General features: G+C 37.6%; 1 protein-coding gene across 1 annotated transcript in view; it reads left to right on the top strand.

Moving 5' to 3' along the window:
- The window catches only part of PPM1E (protein phosphatase, Mg2+/Mn2+ dependent 1E), a 212,972-nt gene that overhangs the window by 104,818 nt on the left and 80,442 nt on the right, over positions 1–27,712 (top strand). The gene's annotated exons all lie outside the window — the stretch shown is intronic.

Here is a 27,712-nt window from a genome sequence, read left to right as displayed (position 1 = left end):
ATCTTTTAAGGTTTTTTTTATGGGCTTTCCTTGTGACTCAGCTGGTAAAGAATCCACTGCAATGCGGGAGACCTGGGTTTGATTCCTGGCTTGGGAAGATCCCCTGGAGAAGGGAAAGGCTACCCTCTCCAGTATTCTGGCCTACAGAATTCCAGGGACTGTATAGTCCATGGGGTTGCAAAGAGTCGGACACCACTAAGCGACTTTGACTCACTCACTCATGCAGACATGGAGTTAGCACAGTAATGCGCTAGGCTCTGTATGAAACTGTGCTGATTCTAAACTGCAGGGAGAAAGTTTATACTCAGAAAAAAATTAGGATACGTGCTCACACTAGATTTTGATTTTGGAATTCCCAGAGATAGACTAGTACTGAAAAAAATAACAAGGCAAACACCTGTCCATAAACCCACAACCCATATTTAATATTTATTATATTTATTTAAAGAGTTTTTTTTAATCAAACACTGAACGTGTAAGTTGAAGGTCCACTACATACACCTCCTTAATCCTGTGCCTGCCCCTTCCCTCCCATTGAAGCCACTTCTCTAAATTTTATCTTCCCCAGCTAAACCTTATATATGGGTAGATTTTAGGATGCTAGGGATCCTTCAGTGGTTTTTTTGTTTGTTTGATTTTTAACACAGTATCATTCATTTAGTCTAACATGGGAGGAAAGGAGTCGTGTCATCAGTTTCTGCTATGTATAGGTCTTTCTAGGGAACACTTAATGAGATTGTTTTTTTCTCTTATTCCTTCAGATGTTTTGTTTGTAACCCCTTAATCTAAATTATAAATTTATCTTTCAGTGTTTTGCTTTTTATGATGATGAACTTTTTATTAACAGCCATAATCAATTCTGCCAGTAAAGCTATATTGTTTTGCTTCCAAAAACCTTTTTAGTCTTTTAAAACATAACCATTTCAATAATTCTGCTATAGGGGTTATGAAGCACATAAATATGAAAATGAACAATGAAAAGTGTGTACTCAGTATATTAGAAGCATACAGATTCATATTGTCATGTTAGATAATTTATACCAAAGATTCTTATGTTCAGGAATATAATTCTATTTTCTTTCTTTGTTTTTTTTCTATTGAAGGATGGTTGCTTTATAGAATTTTGTTGTTTTCTGTCAAACCTCAGCATGAACCGGACTTAGGTTACATATCTCCCCTCCCTTTAGAACCTCCCTCCCGTCTCCCTCCCTGTCCCACCCCTCTAGGTTGATGCAGAGCCCTGTTTGAGTTTCCTGAGCCACACAGCAAATTCCCTGTTGGCTCTCTATTTTACATATGGTAATGTAAGTTTCCATGTTACTCTTTCCATACATCTCACCCTCTCCCCAGGTTCATATGTCTATTCTCCAGGTTCATATGTCTATTCTCCCCAGGTTTAACTCTATGTCTGTTTCTGCATTGCTGCCCTGTAAGTCAGTTCTTCAGTACCGTTCCTCTAGATTACATATATATGTGTTAGAGTACAATATTTATCTTTCTCTTTCTGACTCACTTCACTCTGTATGACAGGTTCTAGGTTCATCCACCTCATCAGAACTGACTCAGATGTGTTCCTATTTATGCCTGAGTAATATTCCATTGTGTACCACAAATTCTTTATCCATTCATCTGTCAGTGGACATCTAGGTTGCTTCCATGTTCTAGCTACTGTATATAGTGCTGCAATGAACAATGAGATACATGTGTCTTTTTCAGTTTTGGTTTCCTCAGGGTATATGCCTGGGTGTGGGATTGCTGAGTCATATGGTGCTTTTATTTCTAGTTTTTTAGGGAATCTCCATACCATTTTCCACAGTGGTTGTATCAATTTACATTCCTACCAACAGTGCAAGAGCGTTCCTTTTTCTCCACACCCTCTCCAGCATTTATTGTTTGTAGACATTTTGCTGGTGGCCATTCTGACTGGTGTGAGGTGATATCTCATTATAGTTTTGATTTGCATTTCTCTAATAATGAGTGATGTTGAACACCTTTTCAAGTGTTTTTGTTAGCCATCTATGTCTTTGGAGAAATGTCTGTTTAAGTTTTTTTTGCACATTTTGATTGGGTTGTTTGTTTTTCTGGCGTTGAGTTGTATGAGCTGTTTGTATATTTTGGAAGTGAATCCTTTGTCAGTTTCATTTGCTATTATTTTCTCCCATTCTGAGGGTTGTCTTTTCACCTTGCTTATAGTTTCCTTTGCTGTGCAAAAGCTTTTAAGTTTGATCAGGTCCCACTTGTTTACTTTTGTTTTTATTTCCATTACTCTAGGAGTTGGGTTATAGGGGATCTTGCTTTGATTTATGCCATCGAGTGTTCTGCCTGTTTTTTCCTCTAAGAGCTTTATAGTTTCTGGTCTTAGATTTAGGTCTTTAATCCATTTTGAGTTTATCTTTGTGTATGGTGTTAGGAAGTGTTGTGATTCCGGTTTTTTACTTGTAGCTGTCCAGTTTTCCCAGCACCATTTATTGAAGAGGCTTTCTTTGCGCCATTGTATATTCTTGCCTCCTTTGTCAAAAATAAGGTACACGTAAGTGCATGGGTTTATTTCTGGGCTTTCTATCTTGTTCCATTGGTTTGTATTTCTGTTTTTGTGCCAGTACCATACTGTCTTGATGACTGTAGCTTTGTAGTATAACCTGAAGTCAGGAAGGTTGACTCCTTCAGCTCCAATCTTCTTTATCAAGACTGCTTTGGCTATTCAGGGATTTTTTGTGTTTCCATGTGAATTGTGAAATTTTTTGTTCTAGTTCTGTGAAAAGTGCCATTGGTAATTTGATAGGGATCGCATTGAATCTGTAGATTGCTTCTGGTAGCATAGTCATTTTCACAATATTGATTCTTCCTACCTAGGAACATAGAATATCTCTCCATCTGTTTATGTCATCTTTGATTTCTTTCATCAGTGTCTTATAATTTTCTGTGTATAGTTCTTTCATCTCTTTAGATAAGTTTATTCCTAGATACTTAATTCTTTTTGTTTCAATGGTGAATGTAATTGATTCCTTAATTTCTCTTTCTGATTTTTCATTGTTAGTATATAGAAATGCAGGTGATTTCTGTGTATTGATTTTGTATCCTGCAATGTTGCTAAATCCACTGATTAGCTCTGGTAGTTTTCGGATACTATTTTTAGGGTTTTCTATGTATGGTATCATGTCATCTGCAAACAGTGAGAGCTTTACTTCTTCTTTCCAATCTGGATTCCTTTTATTTCTTTTTCTTTTCTGACTGTTGTAGCTAGGACTTCCAAAACTATGTTGAGTAACAGTGGTGAAAGTGGACACTCTTGTGTCTTGTTCCTGATCTTGTTCCTGGGAATGCTTTCAGTTTTTCACCATTGACAATGATGTTTGCTATAGGCTTATCATATACGGCCTTCACTATGTTGAAGTAGGTTCCTTCTGTGCCCATTTTTTGAAGAGTTTTAATCATAAATGTGTGCTGAATATTGTTCAAAGGCTTTTTCTGCATCTATTGAGATGATCATATGGTTTTTCCTGCATCTATTGAGATGATCATATGGTTTTTATCTTTGAATTTTTTAATATGATGTATCACGTTGATTGATTTGTGAATATTGAAGAATCCTTGCATCCCTGGAGTAAACCCCAACTTGATCATGATGTATAAGCTTTTTGATGTGTTGCTGAATTCTGTTTGCTAAAATTTTGTTGAGGATTTTTTCTATGTTCATCAGTGATACTGGCCTGTAGTTTTCTTTTTGTGTGTTGTCTTTGTCTGGTTTTGGTATCAGGGTGATGGTGGCCTCATAGAATGAGTTTGGAAGTGTTCCTTCCACTACTGCAATATTTTGAAAGAGTTTTAGAAGGATAGGCATTAGCTCTTCTCTGAATGTTTGATAGACTTCTCCTGTGAAGCCATCTGGTCCTAGGCTTTTGTTTTTTGGGAGGTTTTTGACCACAGCTTCAGTTTCAGTGCTTGTAATTGGGTTGTTCATAACTTCTGTTTCTTCCTGGTTCAGTCTTCGAAGATTGAACTTTTCTAAGAATCTATCCATTTCCTCCAGGTTATCCATTTTATTGCCATATAGTCGTTCATAATAGTCTCTTATAATCCTTTGTATTTCTGCATTGTCTGTTGTAACCTCTCCTTTTTCATTTCTAATTTTGTTGGTTTGATTCTTCTCTCTTTTTTTTCTTGCTGAGTCTGGCTAAAGGCTTGTCAATTTTGTTTATCTTCTCGAAGAACCAGCTTTTAGTTTTATTAATCTTTACTATTGTTTCTTTCATTTCTTTTTCATTTATTTCTGCTCGGATGTTTATGATTTCTTTCCTTCTACTAATTTTGGGATTTTTTTGGTTCTTCTTTTTCCGGTTGTTTTAGGTGTAAAGTTAGGTTGTCTAGTCAATGTTTTTCTTGTTTCTTGAGGTAGAATTGTATTGCTGTGAACTTCCCTCTTTGAACTACTTTTGCTGCATCCCATAGGTTTTGAGTTGTCATGTTTTCATTGTCATTTGTTTGTAGAAATTTTCTGATTTCCCTTTTGATTTCTTCAGTAACTTGTTGGTTATTTAGAAGCGTGTTGTTTAATCTCCCTGTGTTTGTGTTTTTTACAGTTTTTCCTTTTTGTTGATATCTAGTCTCATAGTGTTGTGGTCAGAGATGATGCTTGATACAATATCAGTTTTCTTAAATTTACTAAGGTTTGATTTGTGACCCAAGATGTGGACTATCATGGAGAATGTTCCATGTGCACTTGAGAAGGTGTATTCTTCTGCATTTGGATGGAATGTCCTGAAGATATCAGTGAGATCCGTTTCATCTAATGTATTATTTAAGACTTGTGTTTCCTTATTAATTTTCTGTTTTGATGATCTGTCCATTGGTGTGAGTGGGGTGTTAAAATCTCCTACTATTATTGTGTAACTGTCATTTTCTTCTTTTATGTCTGTTAGTGTTTGTCTTATGTATTGAGGTGCTCCTGTGTTGGGTGCATAGATATTTTTTTTTTTTAACTTGGGTGCATAGATATTTACAATTGTTATGTCTTCCTCTTGAATTGAGCCCTTGATCACTATGTAGTGTCCTTCCTTATCTCTTGTAATCATCTTTATTTTGAGGTATATTTTGTCTGATATGAGGATTGCTACAACAGCTTTCTTTTGCTTCTCATTTGCATGTAATATATTTTTCCATCCTCTCACTTTCAGTCTAAATGTGTCTTTAGGTCTGAAGTGGGTTTCTTGTAGACAGCATATATATGGCTCTTGTTTTTGTATCCATTCAGCCAGTCTGTGTCTTTTGGTTGGAGCATTTAATCCATTTACATTTAAAGTAATTATTGATATATATGTTCCTATTGCCATTTTCTTAATTGTTTGGGGTTGATTTTGTAGATCTTTTTTCTTCTTTTGTATTTCTTGACTGTGTAAGTCCCTTTAACATTTGTTGTAAAGCTGGCACTGAATTCTCTTAACTTTTGCTTTTCTGAAAAGCATTTATTTCTCCATCAATTTTAAATGAGATCCTTGCCGGGTACAGTAGTCTTGGTTGTAGATTTTTCCCTCCTAGTACTTTAAATATATCCTGCCATTCTCTTCTGGCCTGCAGAGTTTTTCTGCTGAAAGATCAGCAGTTAAGCATATGGGGTTTCCCTTGTATGTTACTTGTTGCTTCTCCGTTGCTGCTTTTAATATTCTTTCTTTGTGTTTAGTCTTTGTTAATTTGATTAGTATGTATGTGTCTTGGCATGTTTCTCCTTGGGTTTATCCTGTGTGGGACTCCTTGTGCCTCTTGGACTTGACTATTTCCTTTTCCATGTTGGGGAAATTTTCAACTATAAAATCTCTTCAAAAATTTCCTCACACCCTTTCTTTTTCTCTTCTTCTTCTGGGACCCCTATGATTCGAATGTTGGTGTGTTTGATATTTTTCCAGAGGTCTCTGAAACTATCCTTAGTTCTTTCCTTTTTTTTAACTTTATTATGCTCTTCATAAATTATTTCCACCATTTTATCTTTCAGCTCACTGATTCATTCTTCTGCTTTGGATATTCTGCTATTGATTCCTGCTAGAGTATTTTTAATTTCAGTAATTGTGTTGTTTGTCTCTGTATGTTTATTCTTTATTTCTTCTAGATCTTTGTTAATTGACTCTTGCATTTTCTCCATTCTGTTTTCAAGGTTTTTGATCATCTTTACTATCATTATTCTCAATTCCTTTTCAGGTAGTTTGCCTATTTCCTCTTCATTTATTTGGACTTCTGTGTTTCTAGTTTGTTCCTTCATTTGTGTAGTATTTCTCTACATTTCATTATTTTTTTTCATTATTTTTTTTCATATTATTTTTTTTCAGCCTTTTCATTATTTTTTTAACTTACTGTGTTTGAGGTCTTTTTTCCCCCAGACTTCAGGGTTGAGTTCTTCCTTACTTTTGGTTTCTGCCCTCCTAAGGTTAGTTCAGTGGTTTGTGTAAGCTTCATATAGGGTGAGATTTGTGCTGAGTTTTTGTTTGTTTGTTTTTCCTCTGATGGGCAAGGTTGAGAGAGGTGGTAATCCTGTCTGCTGCTGATTGAGTTTGTATTTTTGTTTAGATGAGGCGTCCTGCAGAGGGTGCTATTGGTGGTTGAGTGATGGGTCTTGTATTCAAGTGGTTTCCTTTGTGTGAGATCTCACTATTTGATACTCCCTAGGGTTAATTCTCTGGTAGTCTAGGGTTCGTGCTCCCACTCCAAAGGCTCAGGGCTTGATCTCTGGTCAGGAATAAAGATTCCCCAAGTGGTTTGTTATGGCATTAAGTGAGATTAAAACAAACATCCAAAAATGAGAAACCAAAGATGAACCCCAGACAAATGGCAGTTACAAAGTCAGACAAATATTAATTAAAATAATGGAATATACACATATACACATGAGCAAAGTCAAGACAATCCAACAAAAATAAAGTACAGTAGATTGATACGGTGAACAAAGGAAATCAACAATTATATTTACCAGTTAAGAACAAAACTAACTAAAGCACAAACTGGAAAACAAAACTAAAGCAAGGTGACAAGTGAGGAATAAAGCAATGAAGATAAAACTGACAAATATGTTGAGAGGAAAGGAAAGAAAGAATAGATATGCAAAGTTAAATAGAGGTAGATGATGAAAGATTTATATACATTTAAGATTAACTGCAAGGGGAAAAGAACAGTAGGAAAGGCAAACAAAGGAATAAATGTAGAAAAAAATACATCAGGTTTAAAAAAATTAAAATTACAAAAAGGAGAAAAGAAAAAAATGGAAGAAAAAAAGGAAAAAAAACTTCACAGAATTGCAAAAGCCCAAAGTAGAGGCAGAGGTTTATATCAACAATAAAAAGTGTGACTGAATATAGACATCTTGCGATTCCACAAACTGCAGCCCACCAGGCTCCTCTGTTCATAGGATTCTCCAGGCAAGAATCCTGGAGTAGGCTGCCATTTCCTTCTCCAGTATACATATATACCCATAAGCAAAATGAAAACAGTCCAGCAAAAATAAAGTATAATAGATTTACCTGGTGAACAAAGGAAACTAAAAGTTGTATCTACCAGAACAAAGCTAACTAAGGACAAATGATGACAAAACTAAAGCAAGGTGCCAATTGGTGAATAAAGCAATGAAAATAAAACTAACAAGTATGTTAAGAGGAAAGGAAAGAAAGAAAGGAAAGAATAGATACACACAGTTAAATAGAGGTAGATAAAGAAGATTTATATACATTACAGATTAACTCCAAGGGGAAAAGAACAGTAGGAAAAGCAAACAAAGCAATAAATGTAGAAAAAATGATAATAGGTTAAAAAAATTTTTTAAAGCAAAAAGAAAAAAAAGGGAAAACTCCACAGAACTGCAAATGTAGTTGCAGTTCTCTGCAATGTAGAGGCAGAGGTTTATAACAAGTAACAAAAATTGTGACTGAGGGGAAAAAAAGTTCAAAGGCTTAATTAGATTTCATAGTGCTAATAAAATCAACAACTGCAGCGGTGGAAGAAAAAAAATCTAAAAGATTCTACAGAACAAGTCAAAGTATAAGAATAATAAATTTTTTCTTGAGTCACTGCTGTCAGAGTCCTTTCCCTCACTGGGAGTCACAGTCCACCTCACCTCCCTAAGATGCCCTCCAACACTGCTGATCTCTGGACCTGCTGTGAGCGCAGCTCAGATTCTTATCTGGTTCTTCTCCTGTGTGTTCTTGCCTCCAATGTCCACAGCTATCAGAGCCAGTGTGTTTTCTTTTGTGGCTGCTCTCAATGACCTTTTATATATTCCATAGACTCAGAGTCTGCCTAGTTGATGGTGTGGATTTAATATGCAGCTTGTACAGCTGGTGGGAAGGTTTTGGGTCTTCTTCCTTAGCCACACTGCCCCTGGGTTTCAGTTGTGGTTTTGTTTCCACCTCTGCTGGGGTTTGCTCCTGAGGCTGCCCTGGAGGGCTTGGATTTGCCCCTGTGAGGGCCAGGTGTGGAGGTGGTACAGCTGCTTGGGTTACAGGAGTTCTGGCAGCACCAGGGACCCGGGGGAGTTTGCGGCTAGGGCAGCCGGACATAGAGTGCTCTAGAAGGGTATGGCAACCAGTATTGGCCCATACTGCTCCAGTGTTCTTGCCTGGAGAACCCCCCTCCCTGACTGTGGCAGGCCACAGTCTACAGGGTGGCAAAAAGTCAGACACTACCGAAGCAACCCTGCGCGCATACATGCAAGGCATTCTTTGGCTGTGGCAGCTCTGCCCCAGTGAGAGTTGAGTGTGAAGGTAGTGCAGCTGCTTGGCTTGTGGGGACCCTGGCGGCGCCAAGTGTGCAGGGACATGGACTGCCTCGCCCGCAGGAGTTGTGGCCCTATCAGTCTTTTTCCAAGCCTCTTGTAGCTGGCAGTCAGAAGGCCTCTTTGCCCTGTCTTTCTCCGTAGCTCCGCCCATTAGAGGCGCTTAGAGGGCTCCCTTGCTTGGGTCCTTCTCTGTTGTTCCCCAGGTCAGGCACACAGCGGGGCGCCCTGGCTGGGGTCCTACTCTGTAGTTCAGTGCGCCAGGTGATTGATGGGCCAGTCTCTCTATTGTTCAGCTGTGGATGCTGGCCTTTGGGGAGAGAGAGGCTGTGGTGATGGCTCCACCCCCTACTCGTGACTCAGCAGTATCGCCTTGCTTCCCTGGCTGCCTGGCTTTCCTCGAGAGGTATTTCCCACCACAGTCTCCTCACACACATTCCCTCAATTTGTCTCTCCACAGTCAACAGCAGCCCTCGCCCTGGGATTGCTCCACAATCCCTAAACTCCAGCCCCCAGCTGCTGCGCCTTCCAGGAGACCTGCATCCCTTTCTGGGGTATGTATGTATGGCTGTGGCAAGGACTGTCTGATTCTCATTCCATTTAGGCTGCCACAGATCAACTGATTCACTCAGCCTTAAATGTTCCTTTTCTGATTCAGACAGTTGCCCTGATGTGGGGATTGGACCCTTGCTTCAGTTCCCCCACTGCCTAGGTCAGGTCCAGTCCTGCTAACACTCCTGTTCCCCCCCCAGCTCCTTGGTGCTACCGAGTTTTGCGTGGTTCTGTGTGTTCTTTCTCACTGGTCAGGTCCTCCTGTCTGCTCTCAGCTGCTGTTATGCATGTACCTCTGTGTCTGAAGGTGTGTTCCTGATGCATCTGTGGAGAGAGATATACTCTACGTCCACCTACTCCTCTGCCATCTTGTTCTCCACTATCTTACTCCTGATAAGTTAAATCTGACTTTTAATTGCCCAACCTGGTAAGATGGTGATTCACCTAAGTCCTTATGGGAGCCCATGGAGAAGAATGAGGCTCCCTCTCTTTTCTTCCTTTTTCTTCCCCAATCCAAAAATCTAAGAGCCTTTAAAGGAAAACAAGCTGGGAAGGGCTCACTTGTAAGCAGTTTATCATGATCATAACTGATACTATTATTTATAAAGGCCATTTACTTTATTTCTTAAAGTAAAAGGACATAACTTTTTGGCCAAGTTCGTGCATGAATGTCTCAGCTTATCTTGAGTCCCCCGGAAATACAGTGTAGCTTCCCAAGGTACTCCATGTAGCCATTCTCCTCAGTGGACTTTTCATTTCATTGAAGTACTGCTATGCAGTAAGATTCAGATATTTGCTATGCTAGTATTGCTGAACCTTGGCCATTCTGGGGAAATTGCATTTGGGAGGCTCTTTCCCAGTCTTCCTGACAGCTTCAGAAGTTTTGCCTTTAAATCAGACTCCTAAAAATAAAAGCTAGAAGGCAGATTATTTGTGAGTTACTTCTATTTTTCATTCCTTAAAGACCTTCCATTAAAAATGGAACCCAGAGACCTGGTTCAGTTCAGTCACTCAGTTGTGTCCAACTCTTTGCAACCCCATGAACTGAAACATGCCAGGCTTCCCTGTACATCACCAACTTCCGGAGCTTGCTCAAGCTCATGTCCATCGAATCGGTGATGTCATCCAACCATCTCACCTTCTGTTGTCCCCTTCTCTTCCTGCTTTCAATCTTTCCCAGCTTCAGGGTCTTTTCCAATGAGTCAGTACTTTGCATCAGGTGGCCAAAGTATTGGAGTTTCAGCTTCAACATCAGTCCTTCCAATGAATATTCAGGACTTATTTCCTTTAGGGTTGACTGGTTTGATCTCCTTGCAGTCCCAGGGACTCTTAAGAGTCTTCTTCAACACCACAGTTCAAAAGCATCAATTCTTCAATGCCCAGCTTTCTTTATAGTCCAACACTCACATCCATACATGACTACTGGAACTAGTAGCTGTGACTAGATGGACCTTTGCTGGCAAAGTAATGTCTCTGCTTTTTAATATGCTGTCTAGGTTGGTCATAGCTTTTCTTCCAAGGAGCAAGTGTCTTTTAATTTCATGGCTGCAGTCACCATCTTCAGTGATTTTGGAGCCCCAAAAAATAAAGTCTGCCACTGTTTCCATTGTTTCCCCATCTATTTGCCATGAAGTGATGGGACCAGATGTTATGATCTTAGCTTTTTGAATGTTCAGTTTCAAGCCAGCTTTTTCACTCTCCTGTTTCACTTTCATCAAGAGGCTCTTTAGTTCTTCTTCGGTTTCTGCCATAAGGATGGTGTCATCTGTGTACCTGAGATTGTTGATATTTCTCCCGGCAGTCTCGATTCCAGTTTGTGCTTCATCCAGCTTAGCATTTCACATGAAATGCTCTGTGTATAAGTTAAATAAGCAAAGTGACAATATACAGCCTTGACATACTGCTTTCCCCATTTGGAACCAGTCTGTTGTTCCATGTCCAGTTCTAACTGTTGCTTCTTGACCTGAATACAGATTGCTCAGGAGGCAGGTCAGGTGGTCTGGTATTCCCATCTCATTAAGAATTTTCTGCAGTTTGTTGTGATCCACACAGTCAAAGACTTTGGGATAGTTAATAAAGCAGAAGTAGATGTTTTTTTGAAACTCTCTTGCTTCTTCGATGATCCAATGGATGTTGGCAATTTGATCTCTGGTTTCTCTGCCTTTTCTAAATCTAGTTTGAACATCTGGAAGTTCACGGTTCACATACTGTTGAAGCCTGGCTTGGAGAATTTTGAACATCACTTTGCTAGTGTGTGAGAGAGTGTAATTGTGCAGTAGTTTGAACATTCTTTGGCATTGCCTTTCTTTGGGATTAGAATGAAAGCTGGTATTTCCAGTCCTGTGGCTGGAAGACCTGGTTATCTCTATAGAATGGGGAAGAGAGAAATAAATGGAGAACAAAATTCAAATTAAAATCTTAATAAATAGCCCTGAAACTCTTACATGTACACCCACAAACGTACAGGCGGTATGCTGTCTTTTTGCTTAGGGCTGTTTCTGAGTTGTTCAGTTTCTATTGAGCACTTACGAATAATGGAACCATGACATAAAAATGTGCTAGTTGTGTGTTATATTTCTCTCGCTTGCTGTAAAAATCAAGAGTAAAGCATCCTGTTACATAGACTTTTCCCCTCAATTATTTAAAAGGCAATATATCTCCCAAATAAAATAAATCATTATTGTATATTCTAATACGCATTAAGGAATGATAAAGTACCACATATCTATTGTATAAGGAGCCCATAAAACCCAGATCTGATATGTATCATTAATACTTTTACTTGAGCTTGAAATAATTTCAAGAACACTCAATAATCATTATTGAGGCTTATATAATTTTAAGAGCTGAGAGAGAATACATTTGAGCATAGTATGTCTTTATCCTTAAGAATCTTGCAGACTAGTGAACAATATACATAAGAAAATAAATATTTATAGAGTAATACATGAAAAAAATGCTATGAAGGCATACAAGTAGAGGAAAGTAGAAGGAAAGGAGTCAAAAAAGTTTCCTGAAGAAGTTAATGCTTTAATGGATTTAAAGCCCAGTAAGGGTTGTTGACTAAGTGTAGAAAAGAAAGGTGATTCAAGCTGAGGAAATGGCATTTGTGAGTTTGTGTTAACATAAAAAACAACATATGGCAGTTATGACTGTTTCTACCGTGTAACTAGTTCCATGTGACTGGAACAGTGGGTGCATGGGTTGAAGGCAGAAGAGAGTCAGCATGGGCCAGATATGCTATGGTGAGGTGTTTGGGGACCTTTTAGCTACTGCTTCTATAATCTTCCCACTGAAGACCTTCTTAGAAAAGTAAAACCAGAGGAAGTATATTAAACTGCCTCCCTTTACTGTTTTGTTAAGTTTACCTTAACTCTTACGTGGCTATCCATAAGTTTCTAATTAAGTGCTATCCCATGGAGGAGCTATCTCTTAGCACCATTATGACATACAAGTGAGAGCTACTTTGATCTTTTATTATCTTGTTGCTGATTACTTATTATTTTTCACTATACATAATTTATTCGATCAAACTACTGCTGGCACATATGTTACTAAGTATTTGAAGTAATGGTGTTATTACTCAATAGACTGGAATAATGAAGAGGGAAAAATTTTAAGAAAAGCAGTTAAAAGAATGATTTTTATTAAACAGCAAGATTGGGTAATAAACCTACACTATGAAGTGAAAGAAGAGAGTGAAAAAGCTGACTTAAAACTCAACATTCAAAAAACTAAGATCTTGGCATTTGGTCCCATCACTTTATGGCAAATAGTAGGGAAACAATGGAAAGAGTGACAGACTTTATATTCTTGGGCTCCAAAATCACTGCAGATGGTGACTGCAGCCATGAAATTAAAAGACGCTTGCTCCTTGGAAGAAAAGCTATGACAAATCTAGACAGCATATTAAAAAGCAGAGACATTACTTTGCCTACAAAAGTCCATCTAGTCACAGCTATGGTTTTTCCAGTAGTCATGTATGGATGTGAGTTGGACCATAAAGGCTGTGCTGAAGAATTGATGCTTTTTTTTTTTTTTTTTGAATTTTTTTTTTTTTTTGAATTGATGCTTTTGAACTGTGGTGTTGGAGAAGATTCTTGCGAGTCCCTCGGACTGCAAGGAGATCCAACCAGTCTGTCCTAAAGGAAATCAGTCCTGAATATTCATTGGAAGGACTGATGCTGAAGCTGAAACTCCAATAGTTTGGCCACCTGATGTGAAGAACTGACTCATTGGAAAAGACCCTGATGGATTGAAGGCCAGAGAAGGGGACAGAGGATGAGATGGTTGGATGGCATCACCGACTCGATGGACATGAGTTTGAGCAGGCTCTGGGAGTTGGTGATGAACAGGGAAGCCTGGCGTGCTTTAGTCCATGGGGTTGCAAAGAGTTGGACATGACTGAGCGACTGAACAGAACTGATGAAAGTGACAACATTTATGTGAACACTTGAGGATAATTTTGAATAATCAGTCAATCTACCCTAACCATTTGTTAAAAGTTTTCTCTAGTTAGCTAATAAGTACAGTTTCTTCTCAGTTTACCATTTGATCACATAGCATTCTACAACTAAACAAAATGTGTCTTTGGTACTATAGAATATTTTGAAACAGCATGTAAATATAGAGAAAGTTGCGAGTTTTGATATTCAGGAGCAATTTTTAAAGCAAAACTCAGGATAGTAGAAATTATTTTGTATTAGAGCTTTCAGTAAGTTTCAATGAAAACTAAAAATAAACTTCTTTCATAGTTAATGCTATTATTAGGAAACGGTCAAATTATTTTAACTTTCCATATTAACTGAGTAACAAGTTGAAAGAAATCAACAGTGTTCTTTTTACCTTCTTGGAGTGTCTTTAGGTAGTTGTCAATCAACAGAGAAACTTACTTTAAAAGTAATAAATTGAATTATTTTGCTTTCTACACCAGTGGAAAGCAGCAGTAGAACAGAAAATCTCAGAGAAGACTGAATAGAAGGGAAGTCCTGCACCATCTGTGTTAGCAGGTCAGGGGAAACTGTGTTAGACATACATCTCTAATGTTTTGAAACTGTTTCTACTTTTACCATCTCCCACTTATCTCCAGATGACAGTCTTTAATTATAGTCTCTACTTGACTCTCCTGTTATCTGTTTTCTTCTAAATATACCTTTACCCCTAGATCTGGCTGCTTATTCTAAAGGTAGCCCTAGTAATCAGGTACATCCAAATGTCATACAGTACAAATCAGTTACAACTATGAAGTATTTTAAAAATCTCATATTCACGTGTTTCCTCTGGTTGTACTTAGGATGCACCAGACAACCCTAATGAGTTTTCAAGAAGAAAATGGCAGTGTAAGTTTCCAGTGCACAATCAGTCAGGCCCCGAGCTGGGATAGCTGCACGTTCTGGGCAACACTGGAGCCCACAGAATTTGGAGGAGTCCAGGGACATTACTGGTCAGTATTTCTTAGGGCTATCTAGTTGAAGGAACATGTGAATTGAATTTGTCACAATCAACCCAAATGTCAAGTTTAGTCATCATCCTAATTTTTTACAACTATATTTCTTTTGATAAACAGTGTGCATACCCAAACTAGAAAAAGTATATATGTGTTGTTTGCACATAATTATAAAGCAGCCATATGTGTAACCAACACCCAGGTCAAGATGAAAGCTCTGCCAGACGTTGCTGAGCCTTTGCTCATCCTGGCTGCTCAGCAGGCATCCCTGCCTCCCTCTGGCTAGCGCCTGTGCACATGTCCTATGTCCTGTGCCCTCTGCTGTGGGCTGACGGTCGTTGTAACTCTTGTGTCAATAAGTGGAGTCATGGCTTGCATTGTTTTGTCATTTGACACTCCAGAGCATCCAGTTCATTCATTCAGTTGGCAGACAGGTGGCTCGTTTCCACTTTGGCGCTGTCACAGTTAATGCTGCTGGGAACTTCTTCGTACATGCGTGTATCCTGGCATGTGAGCATGAGGGCTTTTTCGGAATGGAGTTTCTCTGTCTTTTGTATCTTCAGCTTGATTGTCGATGATAAAACTCTGTTCAGAGTTGATTGTGCCAGTTTATATCTCCATCCGCAGGATATGAGCTCTCTTTGCTCCACATTCTTGTCTACACTAGATGCATTCTCTTCAAAGTTTTTGCCATTCTGTTGAGTAAAATATGTCATTGTGATATTATTTTACTCTAATTAGTAATAAGTATGATTTTTTTTGTTGATCATTCGATGTATTAATCATCTTGTTATTGACCATTTGGATTTCCTGTGTCATGAAGTTGTTCAGTTTTTTTCCTTTATTTATGTTTTCTGTCTTTTTTATTGATTCATAGGAATTTTTCTATATTCAGGTTATAAATTCTTTGTTCATTCATCAAAAAAATTTCAGCCACTGGAAAAGCCAGTATAATTGTAACTATTGGTCTGCCAACAGGTCTACTAATTAGCCTCTGCTCTTGTTGAATGCAAGCAAGATTAATGTCTTTGGCTTCATTAATTAATGTTTATAAATGGTATGCCTACTTTTCTGATTATAACTGGTGAGAAGGTAAGGGAGGCTTTAGCTCTGATGTTGCTTAGGTAAAGTGGTTAACAATTTACATAAGGTGAGAAACTATTAAAACTCTTAGGAAACTGAATAAAGCTTGATACTCATCTAAATTTTAAGAAATTGTGTTTATGTCCTGCATTTTACGCTTTATGTCTTATCTATGTGTTGTTGTTTTATAGTCAGTCATGCCTGACTCTTTGCAACCCCACAGACTGCAGCACGCCAGGCTTCCCTGTCTTTCACCATCTCCTGGAGCTTGCTCAAACTCATGTCCATTGAGTCAGTGATGCCATCCGACTTATCTCGTTGGTTGGAAAATAAATGTGTATTTTATTATATAGAACACCAGCAGGTAGAGTTTTGATTCTTATTTTTATTGTGATTTTTATAATGAGCATATTAATACTTTTGTAATAAAAAGCAAGATATTTCCATTTTGAAAAAAAGGTGACAGTTTAAAATGAAAGGAGGGGAACTTCCCTGGTGGTCTTGTAGTTAAGACTCTGCCTTTCCGATACAGGGCCCTGGGTTTGACCCCTGGTCAGGGAACTAGATGCCACATGCTACAACTAAATATCCCACCTGCTGCAACTAAGACCTGGTGCAGCCAAATAAATACTTAAACTTAGAGGAAACTTTTCAATTTGCTATATAAATCAAAACTTTAAAATTTTGTTGAAATACAGTAAGATAATCTGGGGTCATTTCTCACTTGTTCAAGAAAATATATAAAATTTGCATTGCCAAAAAAAAAAAAATCCTAGTTGCCTTTGTTTTTATATTATTATTTTTTGATTTTTAGTGTTGTATTATTCTCATGTATAGCAGTGATTCAGATATATATCCTGAAGATATAAGTGATATCATGTATTTTCCTCTGACTTACTTCACTTACTATGATAATATCTAGGTCCATCCATGTTGCTGCAAATGGCATTATCTTGTTCTTCTTTTGTGGCTGAATAGTGTTCCACTGTGTATATATACCAGATCTTTACCCATTCATCTAGCAGTGAACATTTATATTGCTTCCATGTCTTGGCTACTGTGAATAGTTCTGCAGTGAAATTGGGGTGCATATATCTTTTCAAATCATGGTTTTCTGCAGGTATATCCCCAGGAGTGGGGTTGCTGGGTCATATGGCAGCTCTGTTTTTCATTTTAGAGGACTCTCCATACTGTTTTCCACAGTAGCTGTACCAGTTTACTGTGTAAGAGGGTTCCCTTTTCTCCAAACCCGCTTCAGCATTTGTTATTTGTGGATTTTTTTAATGATGGCCATTCTGACTTGTGTGATGGTAATACCTCATTGTAATTTTGATCTGTGTTTCTCTAATAATTAGTCCTGTTGAGCATCTTTTCCTGTTATTATTCACCATATCTTTGTCTTCTTTGGAGAAAAGTATTTGGGTCTTCTGCCCATTTTTTGATTGGGCTGTTTATTTTCTTGATAGTGAGCTGTTTTGAGCTATTTGTATATTTTGGAAATTAATCCCTTGTTTTTAAATGGCATTTGTTGCAATGACATGTTAGCCAACAAATGCCCTTTTCACATAGTGAGGAACAAGTAGTAATGATTACTTAAACTTACAGTGCCTGAGATATGCCAAATATTACTTAGTTTGTTTTTATTGTTATATATCCAAACTGGAAGAGGGTGGTTATCAACTTTTAATGATTGAGAAAAGACATGTGAGTTAAATTGAAATACAGCTGAATGACTTTATTTTCCCTTTTTGTATCAGCCTACTGTTACATGTGCATCTTATTAACTGGTCTGGTATATATTTATAGATCTACTTGAATTTGCTTCTGTTGGAATGTAATATGGATTTAGCTTCCTCTAGGCAGTCATGTGAGAAACAGTAGCTTAAGTAACTGCTAATAAGTAAAGATGATCTTAGCCCCAGTTCCTAGCATTTTCTGCTTCTCTTCTGCCAAAGTGTTACTTGTGTACAAAGATCTTGTAATTACTCAAAATTCCCCCACTTCTAAAACTGTTAATTCAGACATCCTATTCATCAGCCACATCTTCCTGTTCTCCAAATTCATTTGATTTCCTTCACACCTTCATTCCGTTGGTTCCCTTTTATTTTTACTCTCAGGATTTATTCTGTCTAGATTTTACCATTCTTCATTATAATCCTGCTCTTGTATATATGATCAGGCCCTTTGCCGTTCTCTCTTTGTTTACCTTCTGCCTAGCAACTCTAGCCCCTACTTTCTCTGTTACAACTTGTAATCAGCTGAGGACTGCTCAAGAAAGATTGATCCATAACCAGGTTTTAGGGTTCCCTGAAAATCATGATAAACAGCCTCAACAGAGTAGTCATTAACTCATTTTTTTTTCTAGTATGTTCACTGTTCTACAGTCTTTATTTTCTATTTCATACATTTTTGTCTGTGTAGACTTCCTGATGTCCTCTCCTTCCTTACTGCAGCTTGCGTCAATAATTCATAGAGAAAACAGGAGCAATTGCATGAAAATTTCCTCTCCTTGCAGATGCCAGTTCTACAGGCTTATCTGCATCTATCTTTTCCTCCCATCCTCCTGTCAAAGACTGACCCCTCTACATGTGACCTAAATTACGTCTCTCTCTGCTTTCTTAGAGATGTGATTCCATAGGTTATTGTCTCTTCTGCGTCTTTAGCTTTTCCATTTTTTTTTTTTTACTGGATCTTTATTATCAGTAGTCAAAAATATCCCTTTGGTCTCTCTCATCTTAAAAAGCCCTTCTTCTAATTACTATTTGTAACAGTTTTTTCTTCTTTCAAAAGATTTGTTTCCATGTCCTTACTTCTCACTCTTTAAAATAAATTTTTTAGTGTATTTTTAGCATTATCTTGGCTGCGCTGGGTCTTTGTTGCTGCCTGCAGCTTCCTGTAGTTGCAGCGAGTGGGGGGCTCCTCTGTTGTGCATGACTCAGTGGTTGTGGCACATGGGCTTAGTTGTCCCGCAGCCTGTGGGATTCTCCCGGACCTGGGACTGAACCCGTGTCCCCTGCCAGGAGGAGTCTTAACCACTGGACCACTTTAATATAGTCAGATGTGTCAGACCTTAAAAGTTAAGAGCTTTGTGTGTCCTGTCTAAGAAAATTTTGCCTATACCAAAGTCATGAAGATTGATTTTCTAGTTTTAAACGTAACATTATTTTCTGGAATAATTTTTAACTATGATATATTATTTAGTTTGCTAATATTTCTTTTTGACCTTTACATCTAGATTAATTAGGAGATTAGACTGTATTTTCTTTTCTTTAAATGTCTTCTAATTTTTTTAGATTTTTGGTATCTAAGTTATAGTTGCTTTATAAAGAGAATTGAGGTTTGTTTCCTCTTTTTCTGTTCTCTAGAATATGTTGTCTAAGATTGGTGTTATTCTTTTTCCTAAATGTTAGATTTAATTGTTGAAGCCACCTGGACTAGACTTTCATGGGAAAATTCTTAATTATGAATTCAAATTGTTTAAGAAATAAAGGTCTATTCAGAATTTTTATTCTATTTCTTCTTATAAGAATTTGGATAGTTCGTATTTTTCTGAGAGTTTATTTTAAATTTTAAAATTCACTAGTACAGGTTTTTCTTAAAATCCTGTTGGTTATTTTTATTTATTTATTACTTTTGGCTGCGCTGGGTCTTTGTTTCGGCGTGCAGGCTTTTTCCTAGTTGGGGCGATGCCTCGTGTGCTTGTCATTGTCTTGGCTTCTCATTGCAGAGCACTGACTCTGGGTGCACAGACTCAGGAGTTGTGGCCCACGCACTTAGTTGCTCCGCTGCTCGTGGGATCTTACCGGATCAGGGACTGAACCCATGTCCCCTGCACTGGCAGGCAGATTCTCAACCACTGAACCACCAGGGAAGTCCCCCTTTTGGTTATTTTTGAATCCGTCTGATTTATAACAGTATACCATTTTCATTCCTTATAGCAGTAATTTATGATTTTTCTTTTCCACACCAGGGTTGATTAATTTTATTAGTCTTTTTTTAAACTAGGCTTTTCATTATCTTAGTTGATTTTCATTGTATGTATATTTTTTCATTCGTTAGTTTCTTATTATTTTCTTCCTTCTGCTTTTTTGTTTCAATTTTCTGTTCTTTATCTTACTTTCTGAGATAAATGCTTAAACCATTGATTTTAAAGACTTTTTTCTTTTCTAATGTATCCATTTAGAGATAAAAATTTCTTCTAAGTGTGACTTTAACTGTATCCCACCAATTTTTGATATGTAGTATTTTCCTTATCATTAGTTCAAAATAGTCTCTATTTTCCACTCTGATGACATTTTGATCCGTGGATCTTATGGAAGCAAATTATATAATTTTCAAACAAATGGTGACTTTCTAGTTATCTCTTAAATATTGAATTTAACTTAAGTTCACAATGATCTGAGAACATACCCTGTGTCATTTCCAACACAGATTGTTGGAGCCTAGAGATGAGACTATCCATGTAAAAAGAGCACTTTAATGTCAGAAATTGAGGGTATCTGTATCAGTGGGGGGATATCCATGTAGAAGGGTGATCCAAATGGGGTAAGGAGAACATCCATGTGGGAGGGTAGCCTAGAATAGGGAGAAAGATGTTTTCATGAGGTCATGGAAGCAGTAGCTCTGTCCCATTGTGGAATGTCAAAGCCAAAACAAGAAGGTGAGGAAGGTGTCCATATTGCAGGCATCTTGGCACAGGTTGTGAGAGCTTGAATCAAGTCAAGATGGTATCCACACGAGAGGGCATCCTGATATAGATTGTCAGAGCCCAAGTGAGGTAAGGAGAAGGTATCCATAAGTGGTGGGCGGTATGGTGGGGGATATAAGAGCCTATAGAGAGTGATTCCATGTAGAAGGTTATAGTGTCATCACATTATGGGTGTTAGAGACTGAACTCAGCTTAGGAGAGTGTCTGCAAAGAGTAGGGGCAGCTCTGACCAAGGGCGGGGCGCTGGTGTCCAGGCAGAGCAAGCAGAGCAGAGTGGGGGGATGATGGGGACGCGATGACAAGTGGGAGGCTGCTCATATGCAGGATGTGTTAAAGGTAATAGGAAGTAAACACAGTAAGGATAACAGGAACCAAGTCTCTTACTGTTGGAATAGAGCTACATGTATAGAAAGGGAGAAACCTGGAATGGGTTTTTGATACTAAGTTGAAATTAGAGATTATCATTGTGATATACACACACATAGAAGCAGAGATGAAATGTGTGTATGTGTATATGTTTCACCACAAATACACATATTTTCATACCTACATTCTCTAGCTATGTCTATTGAGAAGGCCTCGAGGTAGTTATATTCAATACCAGTGAGCATAGCTAGCACTAAAAAATAAGTTTTCAAATACTGTTATCCCCTAAAAGGAACTTGAGTTGCTGATTTCAAGCTGGGGAAAGGATATAAAAGATGATCCTAGACCATCTTGTACCTGAAAGTAAGAAGGTGCTTAAAGAATGATGAAAAGATGTAAAAAAGAATTTAAAAAATGAATAAAAATTTTTTAAAAGATGTAAAAAGGAATAACCAGTTTGAAAAAAGATAAAGCAGTTTCTTACAAAGTAATCATATATATACTGAACCAATACTCATTCTTTATATCTTCAAATATTGCCCCTTTATCCTTTTTTCCTCTCCTCTTCTAGAAGTCTAATTAAATGTTAGACCTGTTGTTTATATATTTCATGTCTCTTAACTCTCATATTTTTAAAATTGAAATACAGTTGATGTACAGTATTATGTTAGTTTTAGGTATGTCACCTAGTGATTTGACATTCGCACGCATTATGAAGGGGTTACCACAATAAGTCTAGTAACCATCTGTCCCCATACAAAGTTATTACAATATTATTGACCATATCCCTTATGCTGTAAATTGCATTCCTATGACATTCATTTTGTAGCTAAATGTTTGTACTTCCTAACCTATTCATCTAATCCCCTACCCCCACCTTGCTAATCCACCACCCCTCTGGCAACCACCCATTTCTTTCTCTGTATTGATGAGTCTGTTTTCATTTTTCTTTGTTTGTTTTGTTTTTTAGATTTCACATATAAATTAGATCCTATGGTATCTGTGTTTCTGTGACTCATTTACTTCACTTAACATAATACCCTCTGGATCCATCCCTGTTGTCACAAATGGCAAGGTTTCATTTTTTATGGCAGAGTAATATTCCATTGTTTGTGTGTATGTGGGGCTTCCCAGGTGGCTCAGTGGGTAAAGAATCTGCCAGCGGTGCAGGAGATGCAAGAGACATGGGTTTGATCCCTGGGTTGGAAAGATTCCCTGGGGAAGGAAATGGCAACCTATTCCAGTATTTTTGCCTGAAGAATCCCATGGACAGAGGAGCCTGGCAGGCTGGTCACAACTGAAGCAAATGAGCATGTACACGCATGTATGTATGTATGTACCTACATACACCACAGCTGCTCTATCCTTTCATCTGTTGATGGACATTTAGGTTGTTCCCATGTTTTGGTTACTGTAAATAATGCTTCAGTGAACACTGAGATGCATATATGTTTTTTTGAATTAGTTTTTGTTTTCTTAGGGTGAATACCCAAAAGTGAAATTGCTGGATCTTGTGACAGTTCTATTTTTTAAGTTTTTGAGGAACCTCCATACTGTTTCCGTAGTGGCTATATATTTTACAACCCCAGACAGTACAAGAAGATTCCTTTTGTCCACATTCTTGTGAACACTTGTTATTTATGGCCTTTTTGATGATAACCATTCTGACAGGTATGAGGTGTTATCTCTTTGTGGTTTGATTTGCATTTCCTTGTTTATTGGTGATGTTGAGCATCTTTTCACGTGCCTTTCATCCATCAGTATGTTGCCTTTGGAAAAATGTATTCATATCCATTGTCTAATCAAGTTTGTTTTCTTTTTTTGAATGTTGAGTTGTATGAGTTCTTTGTATTTTGAATATTAACCCCTTATTGGATATATCATTTGCAAATATCTTTTCCCATTCAGTAGGCTGCCTTTTCATTTTATTGATGATGTCCTTCACTGTGCAAAAACTTTTTAGTTTGATTTCATCTCATTTGTTTATTTTTGCTTTTGCTTCCCTTGCCTAAAGAGACAGTTCCAAAAAAAATATTGTCGAGACCAATGTCAGAGTATGCTGCTTGTGTTTTCTTCTGGGAGATTTTTTGTTTTAGGTCTTAAGTCTTTAATCCATATTTGAGTTTATTTTTGTATATGGTGTGAGGATGTTATTTGGTTTGATTCTTTTGCATGTAGCTATCTAGCTTTCCCAGCATCATTTATTGAAGAGACTGCCTTTACTCCACTGTATATTCTTGCCTTTTATGTAATACATTAACTTATATAGTTAACTATACAGTTAACTTATATAGTTATACACTAACTATATAATGTAATACGTTAACTGTATATATATATATATATATATATATATTTCTGAGCTCTTTATTATGTCCCATTGATCTATGTGTCTGTTTTTATGCCAGTATCATACTGTTCTGATGAGTCTAGCTTTATAGTATAGTTTGAAATCAAGAAGCATGATGCCTCCAACTTTTTTTCTGCCATTGCTTTGGCTATTCAGGACCTTTTGTGTTTCCATACAAGTGTTAGGATTCTTTGTTCTAGTTCTATGAAAAATGCCCTTGGTATTTGGTAGGGATTGCATTGAATCTGTAGGTTGTCTTGAGTAATATAGTGATTTTAATAACTTTAATCCTTCCAGTCCGTGAGCACAGTCAATTTTTTCATTTGTTTGTGTTGTCTTCAATTTCTTTCATCAGTGTCTTATAGTTTTCAGAGTCCAGGTCTCAGATTTATTCTTAGGTATTTTATTCTTTTTGATGCAATTGTAAATGGGATTGTCTTCTTGATTTCTTTTCCTGATAATTTATTATTAGTGTATAGAAATGCAACATATTTCTGTATATTAATATTGTGTCCTGCAACTTTCTGGAATTCATTTATTGCAATAGTATCTTGGTGGCATCTTTCGGATTTTCTACGTACAGTACAGAGTCTTCTGCAGACAGTGAGTTTTGCTTCTTTTCTTCCAGTTGGATTCCTTTTATTTCTTGTCTGATTGCTGTGGCTGGGAATGCTCTTACGTTTTTCATCTCTAGGTTCTCTGTGTTTCATTATGGAAAATTCTTTTCATGTTTATATTCTAATTTACTAGTATAGATTTCCCCTGAATTTATTCTGTTATTAGTCTGATCCGTTGAGTTTATATTTTTAATTTCTAGATGTTTGGTTTGATTTTTTTTGGATCTGCTTTTTTTTTTGTTTGCTTAATTTTTCAGATCTTTTATTTCTTAATAAATAAACTGATTTTATAACCTGATCATACATAGTTCACATATCTGATTTTGTAGTTCTGTTATCTTTTGTTTCCACTGACTATTGCTTGTGGTGACTTCTTTCCTTGTATACTTTATAATTTTGACTATGAGCTATAATTACCCTTGGAATTTTTTTGTGGAAAATTATTTGAAGCCTAAAATAAGGCTTGGATTATCCAGAAAGCATTTTGAGTCTGCTTTTCTTGGGTGTCCTAAGAGTATTAACCAGACTAAAAATAACTTTCAGCTAAATTCTTAGCATGAACTTTCTTGGACTTTACAGATTGTATGAATATGGGTTGCAATCTTTTGTGTGACCACATTGAGGTTATGAACCCCCAGGGGGATTTTTTTCCCCACCTCCATTGTGATTTAAAGCAGGTTATTTTTCTAGCATTTGAAGTTGGGAGGGTGACATTTCCAGTTTACCTTTACTGTGAGGTGTTTCACCTTTAAAGCAGGTGAAAAGTCCCTGCTTTATCAGGGTATCACTAACTAGACTCCTACTTGGGAATACTCAGCACTTTGGCTCTTGATCTCCAAATCAGCCAGGGCAGTTAGCAAATGCCCTCAAGGCAAAAGTTAGCTTCAGTATTCACTTTACTTCTCTGGGGGCTTCTGCCTTGTTTCTTTGGTGTGAATATTGCGTAATTTTTGCTAACTTCTGGATATGTTAAAAAAGATTTCAAAATAATATTCTAAATTATTTTCAGTGAAAGAGTTAATCTAAGTACCTATTTAATGCGAGAAGTTGAAGTTTACATACAATGTTTTTAAAAATTATGTTTACTATTGCATCTGATTTTCCAGTTTGTTGTGATCCACACAGATAAAGGCTTTGGCATAGTCAATAAAACAGAAGTAGATGTTTTTCTGGAACTCTCTTGCTTTTTCGATGATCCAATGGATGTTGGCAATTTGATCTCTGATTTCTCTGCCTTTTCTAAATCCAGTTTGAACATCTGGAAGTTCATGGTTCACATATTGTTGAAGTCTGGCTTGGAGAATTTTGAGCATTGCCCTGCTAGCGTGTGAGATGAGTACAATTGTGTGGTAGTTTAAACATTCTTTGGCATTGCCTTTCTTAGGGATTAGAATGAAAACTCACTTTTTCCAGTCCTGTGGCCACTGCTGAGTTTTCTAAAGCCTTTGACTGTGTGGATCACAAGAAACTGTGAAAAATTCTTAAAGAGATGGGAATACCAGACCACCTGATCTCCCTCCTGAGAAATCTGTATGCAGGTCAAGAAACAACAGTTAGAAATGGACATGGGACAACAGACTGGTTCCAGATAGGGAAAGGAGTATGTCAAGGCTGTATATTGTCACCATGATTATTTAACTTACATGCAGAGTTTAACATCATGCGAAATGCCAGGCTAGATGAAGCATAAGCTGGAATCAAGATTGCCGTGAGAAATATCAATAACCTCAGATATGCAGATGACACCACCCTTATGGCAGAAAGCGAAGAAGAATTAAAGATCGTCTTGATGAAAGTGAAAGAGGGGAGTGAAAAAGTTGGCTTAAAACTTCACATTCCGAAAACTAAGATCATGGCATCTGTTCCCATCACTTCATGGCAAATAGATGGGGAAACAATGCAAACAGTGAGAGGCTTTATTTTCTTGGGTTCCAAAATCTCTGAAGATGGTGACTGCAGCCATGAAATTAAAAGACGTTTGCTTTTTGGAAGAAAAGCTATGACCAACCTAGACAGCATATTGAAAAGCAGAGACATTACTTTACCGACAAAGGTCCTACTAGTCAAAGCTTTGGTTTTTCCAGTAGTAATGTACAGATGTGAGAGTTGGACTGTAAAGATAACTGAGTGCTGAGGAATTGATGCTTTTGAACTGTGGTATTGGAGAAGACTCTTGAGAGTCCCTTGGACTGCAAGGAGATCCAACCAGTCCATCTTAAAGGAATTCAGTCTGAATGTTCATTGGAAGGACTGATGCTGAAGCTGAAACTCCAATACTTTGGCCACCTTATGCGAAGAACTGACTCATTTGAAAAGACCCTGATGCTGGGAAAGATTGAAGGCGGGAGGAGAAGGGGACGACAGAGGATGAGATGGTTGGATGGCATCACTGACTCAATGGACATGAGTTTGAGTAAGCTCTGGGAGTTGGTGATGGACAGAGAAGCCTGGCATGCTGCAGTCCATGGGGTCATAAAGAGTTGGACACGACTGAATGTCTGAAATGAACTGATTGCACATGATACAAAATCAAAAGATACAAATTGGTATACAGTAAAAAGCATGTCTTTCTCTAATCTTTGCCATTCAACGTCTTTCTTCAGTTCTCATAGGAAGCCACTGTTAGGTTTTTATAAGTGGATTAAATATGCTTATTTTATAATTCAGAATCAGTTGGTTATTTTACTCCACAATTGCCCAAGTTAGGTTGTTATTTTCAAATTTTACTTTTCAGGATCATAAATTTTTACTCTTAGTTTTCTAAGCTATAAATTTTTTGTATAAAGTGATCTTTTATACATGAAATAACCAAGAATGTTTCAATATGAGTTTCAGTTTATGAACCTAACTCTGAGAATTTTTATTTTATTTTTCATCATGTAAACTACTAATGCATGTAAAGCATAAGGATGAAGATAATGGATTTATTTCTAAGGAAAAATATGTGTTTTCCTCTATCTCCAGTTTTTCACTGGAGATTTTGTAGTATAGTTCTCTTCATGGATATTCATTTAAGTTAATAATAAAAAGCAATTTATGCTGCCCCTTTTTTGTTATTCTTTTTTCCCTTCGTGTAACAAATATTAGTTATTTTGCTACTCTGTGCTAGGTATTTTCCTTTGTACTGGGGATATAGCAGTGAACAGTCCTGACCTTCATGGAGAGCACCACTTTGGGGGACTAGCCAGTGAACAAAAGCAGACAAATATATAATATATAAGGTAGGGTGAATTTCTGGGGAAAAATAAAGGAAAGTAAGGGTCATAGAAAGCACAAAGGAATGGAGAAGAGACTGCCGCACAATATAGGGTTACGATCGAGTTGTGTCTCACATGAGGTGAGGGTATGTGTAGTTCCTTCAGATGGAGCAGTGCCTGGTGCATCTGAGAAACAGGTGTGAAGCAGTGAGTAGTGAGAGAGTTAGGGCTGAGAGCTGTGGCTGGGGGACAGACCCAGATTTCTCAGGGCATCATAGACCATTGTGGGGACTTTGACTTTACTTTGAATATAATGGGAAGCCATTGGGTTTTGAGTGAGACATAGTTTGACTAAAAGTAGTTTTCTTCCCAAATTAAAAAATCTATTTTATTTATTCGCTTTTGGCTGTGCTGGGTCTTTGTTGCTGAGCAGCTGTTTTCTCCAGTTGTGGAGAGTGGAGGATACTCTAGTTGTGGCGCAGGCTTCTCCTTGCAGTACCTTCTTTCCTTGCAGAGTACTGGGCTCTAGGGCTTCCGTAGTTGCGGTTCCTGGGTTCCGGAGCACAGGCTCAGTAGTTGTAGTGCACGGGCTTAGCTGCTCCGTGGCATGTGGAATCTCCCCGAACCCAGGGATCCAACCTCTG

Source organism: Muntiacus reevesi, chromosome 18 (assembly GCF_963930625.1).
Source record: "Muntiacus reevesi chromosome 18, mMunRee1.1, whole genome shotgun sequence".
In the NCBI taxonomy this organism is placed as follows: Eukaryota; Metazoa; Chordata; class Mammalia; order Artiodactyla; family Cervidae; genus Muntiacus; species Muntiacus reevesi.
The sequence above is the reverse complement of the archived record's forward strand: the minus strand, read 5'-3'. Positions and strand labels throughout refer to the sequence as shown.